The sequence below is a fragment of the Diorhabda sublineata genome, chromosome 5, assembly GCF_026230105.1.
Source record: "Diorhabda sublineata isolate icDioSubl1.1 chromosome 5, icDioSubl1.1, whole genome shotgun sequence".
NCBI classification, from domain to species: Eukaryota; Metazoa; Arthropoda; class Insecta; order Coleoptera; family Chrysomelidae; genus Diorhabda; species Diorhabda sublineata.
In genome coordinates this window covers 37,865,925-37,873,558 of record NC_079478.1, presented here as the reverse complement: position 1 = coordinate 37,873,558, position 7,634 = coordinate 37,865,925, and positions in this window count along the sequence as shown.

Sequence of the window (7,634 nt, the reverse complement as noted above, 5' to 3'; positions counted from 1 at the left end):
ATTCTAGTTTATACAAGTACAGTGAGGAAAACAAATCATTCTGTGCTGTTTTTATTGAATTCCCGTCAATTTCACCGTTTAAATGATTAAAAACTATTTTTTTTCCAGTTATGACGTAAAACATTGCGACATGATCAGTAATTTGAACTATTTTGGTTACAAATCACTTTATTAGCATATTGTATAGCTATATGCTTCGAAAGCTCGGAAATGTATTAGAGTTAGTACACTTTGGGGTTTAATTTTACCACGATCCCACTACGAAAACGCTAATTATCTATCTCGCACATAATTCGATCCGATTCATTTCTCGTTCAACTTTTTGAATTGATTTCTTGGTTATAAAACCAAATCACATCTCATGGGAAAACGTTTTTTCTAAATCATCGTCAAGGTAATCTGCCCTAAGTTAACGTAAGCTTATCCTAACCTAACTTAATCTAACTTTTATTAGCTAAGGTACTAGAATAAAACCAAAGCAAAAATAAATGATGATGATACTGGTATAGGACTGGGTTTTATATCTATTTCCTTGAAGGTATAGGGATTTTATACCCTATTTCGGGGTTTCTAGCTAATTTCTGGGTTTTATAACCAATTTCTGGGGTTTTTATAACTAATATTGAGGGTTTGTAACTAATTCCTGGATTTTATAGCTAATTTATGGGGTTTTATAGCTGACTCCTGAGTTTTATAGCTAACTTATGAGGTTTAATACCCTATTTATGGGGCTTTCTAGCTAATTTCTGGGTTTCTAACTAATTTTTGAGATTTTTTTATTGAAATTGTGGTTTTGCATGTAACTCCTGGATTTTCCAGCTTATTTAAGGGGTTTTATAGCTGATATCAGAGTTTTATAGCTAATTTATGAGGTTTAATACCCTATTTCTGGAGCTTTCTAGCTAATTTCTGGGTTTCTAACTAATTTTTGAGATTTTTTTATTGAAATTGTGGTTTTGCATGTAACTCCTGGATTTTCCAGCTAATTTATGGAGTTTTATAGCTGATATCTGAGTTTTATAGCTAACTTATGAGGTTTAATACCCTATTTCTGGAGCTTTCTAGCTAATTTCTGGGTTTCTAACTAATTTTTGAGATTTTTTTATTGAAATTGTGGTTTTGCATGTAACTCCTGGATTTTCCAGCTTATTTAAGGGGTTTTATAGCTGACATCTGAGATTTATATCTAACTTATGAGGCTTTATACCCTATTTCTGGGGCTTTCTAGCTAATTTCTGGGTTTTCTAACTAATTTTTGCGTTTTTAATAACTAAATTGTGGATTTTTAACTAATTCCCTGTATTTTCTATCTAATTTTTGGAGTTTTATAGCTGACATCTGAGTTTTATAGCTAACTTATGAGGTTTAATACCCTATTTATGGGGCTTTCTAGCTAATTTCTGGGTTTCTAACTAATTTTTGAGATTTTTTTATTGAAATTGTGGTTTTGCATGTAACTCCTGGATTTTCCAGCTAATTTATGGAGTTTTATAGCTGATATCTGAGTTTTATAGCTAACTTATGAGGTTTAATACCCTATTTCTGGAGCTTTCTAGCTAATTTCTGGGTTTCTAACTAATTTTTGAGATTTTTTTATTGAAATTGTGGTTTTGCATGTAACTCCTGGATTTTCCAGCTTATTTAAGGGGTTTTATAGCTGACATCTGAGATTTATATCTAACTTATGAGGCTTTATACCCTATTTCTGGGGCTTTCTAGCTAATTTCTGGGTTTTCTAACTAATTTTTGCGTTTTTAATAACTAAATTGTGGATTTTTAACTAATTCCCTGTATTTTCTATCTAATTTTTGGAGTTTTATAGCTGACATCTGAGTTTTATAGCTAACTTATGAGGTTTAATACCCTATTTATGGGGCTTTCTAGCTAATTTCTGGGTTTCTAACTAATTTTTGAGATTTTTTTATTGAAATTGTGGTTTTGCATGTAACTCCTGGATTTTCCAGCTTATTTAAGGGGTTTTATAGCTGATATCTGAGTTTTATAGCTAATTTATGAGGTTTAATACCCTATTTCTGGAGCTTTCTAGCTAATTTCTGGGTTTCTAACTAATTTTTGAGATTTTTTTATTGAAATTGTGGTTTTGCATGTAACTCCTGGATTTTCCAGCTAATTTATGGAGTTTTATAGCTGATATCTGAGTTTTATAGCTAACTTATGAGGTTTAATACCCTATTTCTGGAGCTTTCTAGCTAATTTCTGGGTTTCTAACTAATTTTTGAGATTTTTTTATTGAAATTGTGGTTTTGCATGTAACTCCTGGATTTTCCAGCTTATTTAAGGGGTTTTATAGCTGACATCTGAGATTTATATCTAACTTATGAGGCTTTATACCCTATTTCTGGGGCTTTCTAGCTAATTTCTGGGTTTTCTAACTAATTTTTGCGTTTTTAATAACTAAATTGTGGATTTTTAACTAATTCCCTGTATTTTCTATCTAATTTTTGGAGTTTTATAGCTGACATCTGAGTTTTATAGCTAACTTATGAGGTTTAATACCCTATTTATGGGGCTTTCTAGCTAATTTCTGGGTTTCTAACTAATTTTTGAGATTTTTTTATTGAAATTGTGGTTTTGCATGTAACTCCTGGATTTTCCAGCTAATTTATGGAGTTTTATAGCTGATATCTGAGTTTTATAGCTAACTTATGAGGTTTAATACCCTATTTCTGGAGCTTTCTAGCTAATTTCTGGGTTTCTAACTAATTTTTGAGATTTTTTTATTGAAATTGTGGTTTTGCATGTAACTCCTGGATTTTCCAGCTTATTTAAGGGGTTTTATAGCTGACATCTGAGATTTATATCTAACTTATGAGGCTTTATACCCTATTTCTGGGGCTTTCTAGCTAATTTCTGGGTTTTCTAACTAATTTTTGCGTTTTTAATAACTAAATTGTGGATTTTTAACTAATTCCCTGTATTTTCTATCTAATTTTTGGAGTTTTATAGCTGACATCTGAGTTTTATAGCTAACTTATGAGGTTTAATACCCTATTTATGGGGCTTTCTAGCTAATTTCTGGGTTTCTAACTAATTTTTGAGATTTTTTTATTGAAATTGTGGTTTTGCATGTAACTCCTGGATTTTCCAGCTTATTTAAGGGGTTTTATAGCTGATATCTGAGTTTTATAGCTAATTTATGAGGTTTAATACCCTATTTCTGGAGCTTTCTAGCTAATTTCTGGGTTTCTAACTAATTTTTGAGATTTTTTTATTGAAATTGTGGTTTTGCATGTAACTCCTGGATTTTCCAGCTTATTTAAGGGGTTTTATAGCTGACATCTGAGATTTATATCTAACTTATGAGGCTTTATACCCTATTTCTGGGGCTTTCTAGCTAATTTCTGGGTTTTCTAACTAATTTTTGCGTTTTTAATAACTAAATTGTGGATTTTTAACTAATTCCCTGTATTTTCTATCTAATTTTTGGAGTTTTATAGCTGACATCTGAGTTTTATAGCTAATTTATGAGGTTTTATACCCTATTTCTTGGGTTTTCTAGCTAATTTCTGGGTTTTCTAACTAATTTTTGCGTTTTTAATAACTAAATTGTGGATTTTTAACTAATTCCTGTATTTTCTATCTAATTTATGGAGTTTTATAGCTGACATCTGAGTTTTATAGCTAATTTATGAGGTTTTATACCCTATTTCTTGGGTTTTCTAGCTAATTTCTGGGTTTTCTAACTAATTTTTGCGTTTTTAATAACTAAATTGTGGATTTTTAACTAATTCCTGTATTTTCTATTTAATTTATGGAGATTTATAGCTGACATCTGAGTTTTATAGTTAATTTATGAGGTTTTATACCCTATTTCTTGGGTTTTCTAGCTAATTTCTGGGTTTTCTAACTAATTTTTGCGTTTTTAATAACTAAATTGTGGATTTTTAACTAATTCCTGTATTTTCTATCTAATTTATGGAGTTTTATAGCTGACATCTGAGTTTTATAGCTAATTTATGAGGTTTTGTACCCTATTTCTTGGGTTTTCTAGCTAATTTCTGGGTTTTCTAACTAATTTTTGCGTTTTTAATAACTAAATTGTGGATTTTTAACTAATTCCTGTATTTTCTATCTAATTTATGGAGTTTTATAGCTGACATCTGAGTTTTATAGCTAATTTATGAGGTTTTATACCCTATTTCTTGGGTTTTCTAGCTAATTTCTGGGTTTTCTAACTAATTTTTGCGTTTTTAATAACTAAATTGTGGATTTTTAACTAATTCCTGTATTTTCTATTTAATTTATGGAGATTTATAGCTGACATCTGAGTTTTATAGCTAATTTATGAGGTTTTATACCCTATTTCTTGGGTTTTCTAGCTAATTTCTGGGTTTTCTAACTAATTTTTGCGTTTTTAATAACTAAATTGTGGATTTTTAACTAATTCCTGTATTTTCTATTTAATTTATGGAGATTTATAGCTGACATCTGAGTTTTATAGTTAATTTATGAGGTTTTATACCCTATTTCTTGGGTTTTCTAGCTAATTTCTGGGTTTTCTAACTAATTTTTGCGTTTTTAATAACTAAATTGTGGATTTTTAACTAATTCCTGTATTTTCTATCTAATTTATGGATTTTTATAGCTGACATCTGAGTTTTATAGCTAATTTATGAGGTTTTGTACCCTATTTCTTGGGTTTTCTAGCTAATTTCTGGGTTTTCTAACTAATTTTTGCGTTTTTAATAACTAAATTGTGGATTTTTAACTAATTCCTGTATTTTCTATCTAATTTATGGAGTTTTATAGCTGACATCTGAGTTTTATAGCTAATTTATGAGGTTTTATACCCTATTTCTTGGGTTTTCTAGCTAATTTCTGGGTTTTCTAACTAATTTTTGCGTTTTTAATAACTAAATTGTGGATTTTTAACTAATTCCTGTATTTTCTATTTAATTTATGGAGTTTTATAGCTGACATCTGAGTTTTATAGCTAATTTATGAGGTTTTATACCCTATTTCTTGGGTTTTCTAGCTAATTTCTGGGTTTTCTAACTAATTTTTGCGTTTTTAATAACTAAATTGTGGATTTTTAACTAATTCCTGTATTTTCTATCTAATTTATGGAGTTTTATAGCTGACTTTTGAGTATTATAGTCAACTTATGAGGTTAAATACCCTATTTATGATGTTTTCTAGCTAATTTCTGGGTTTTCTAACTAATTTCTGGTTTTTTATAACTAAATTGCGGATTTTTACCTAATTCCTGGATGTTTCAGCTAATTTATGGGGTTTTATAACTGACTTCTGAGTGTTATAGCTAACTTATGCAATTTAAACCTTATTTATGGTGTTTTCCAGTTCATTTCTGACTTTCCCAACGAATTTCTAGGTTTCTTTTAACTAAATTGTAGATTTTTAAGCTTATTTATGGGATTTTATAGCTGATTTATAATTATTTTATGAGGTTTAATACTCTATTTTTGGTGTTTTCTAGGTAATTTCTGGGTTTTCTAACTAATTTCTGGGTTTTTATAACTGAACTGTGGGTTTTCTGTCTACTTTTTGAGATTTTCAAACTAATATTTTTGTTTTTTATCGAATTTCTGAGCTTTCTAGTTAATTTTTGGGTTTTTCAGCTAATTTATGGGTTTTTCTAGCTAATTTAGGTGTTTTATTCAGAGATTATTCTATTTAAATGAATGAGCAATTCCTCGATTTTTGTGGCTTCCAATTTAGGTGAAAATATGGAAAGATACAGCAGAATAAAATGGATGAATCATTAGAAATTCATTACAAATTGTAGAATTTCACTTATCTCATTAATTTTCATACAGAGATGCGTAGATATGAAAACAAAATTTGTCATTTGCATTAAAGAAGTTATGTATTTAATCGAAATCCTCAGTGTCGATTTTCTTTTCAATTTTCACCGGAAACTACTGAATGAAACGAATGAAAATCCAGATAAAATATTTTCATCACTACATTATTACAGCTTTTTGATCACTGTACTAAATAAATACAAAATAAATCATAAACCTCGTATGTAAACGTTGTAAAACTTCAATAAACAGTTGATTAGTTTACAGAAAACGAGTTGTTCTGATGCGGATCAATAAGAATAAAATGTAAAGTATTTTTTTGACGGTCGAATCGATTTATTATCGGTTAGAATCGAAAACTGACGTAACTTCGTTTACACATCCACTATATTTTCCTATAAATTAGCTATTTATATCAGCAAATGAACAAATCAGCACTTTATATTTATTGCCTGCGGTTTTAGGGATACCGGAATCATTGATTTGCTCCACTGATTACGGCCATTCGAGCAGTTTATCATACAACGAATTTAACGAATATGATGAACGATTTCGATGGTTTTTTTTTACATTTAACTGCATTTCAGATGTTTTTTTTTAAATATGAGCGTATCGAATTTGTTAAAAATGGTTAAAAACGTGTTGTAGTTCGATCCGATTATTCAATCGAGTTTTTTTCCCGCGTATGCGATATTTGGTGCGACCCTCGTACATATAAGTTCATTTGCATATCTCCGACTATAACAGATTTATATAGAAAAAAAAGTTAAATAAAAAACGAAACGTTCGTTGTTTTCTATCTGAATCTTTTCGAAAGTAAAAAATTTTAGCAGAATATTTTAATAATAGAGTGAATTCGTTAAAAATGTTAACATGGCGCATTCAGTAGGATTTCCGACTACGAAAGCTTCGGTCTACAAAACACTGGATCAATGCGGAAATTTAAAATTACATTTATTCAACATAAAACGAGCTCTTTGTTAGAATTTTCATACTCGTTTTTATTATTATTTTGAAGAGTGCAAAAGATAATAAATAACAAAAAAAAAGTTCCGTACCACGAATGTCATTTTAATGATGTGAAATACGAACTAAAAGAAATATAGAATTTATATAAATACGTTAAAAATAACGATGATAACTAATAATTTAAACGTTTAAGAGGCTTTGAATTTGAGTTTCATCTATAAATATAATCAGACAATGAACTTCAGGCTCGCCTTGATGGCAAACAAACAAAACCCATACCTGTCAACAGCGGTATTATAGACATGGAGATTCTCTCAGTGAAAATACAGAGCAATTAAGTTCGGGGGATGTTTTCAGAACGAAATATGGGGCGAAACAACTCAGAAATAGACTTTTTTACACGGATCTTGGAAAGAATACACATTTTTCTAACTAATTTCTGGGTTTTTCTAACTAATTCTGAGTTTATATACCTAATTTCAAGGTTTTCCACACAATTTATGGGTTTTCTATCTATTTCCTGGAATTTATGGGGTTTTATTTCGAGATTTTTAGCTAATTTCTGAGTTTTCTAACCAATTTCTAGGTTTTTGAAATAAATTGTGAATTTTTGACTAATTCCTGGGTTTTCTAGCTATATTATGCGGTTTTATAGCTAACTTATGAGTTTTGCAGCTAATTTATGGGGTTTTATAACTAATTGTGGGTTTTCTGCGTACTTTCTGAGATTCTCAACCTAATTTCTTTGTTCTTCTATCGAATTTCTGGGGCTTTCTAGCTAATTTCTGGGTTTTCTAACCAATTTCTGGGTTTTTAAAGTAAATTGTGAATTTTTAACTAATTTCTGGGTTTTCTAGCTATATTATGCGGTTTTATAGC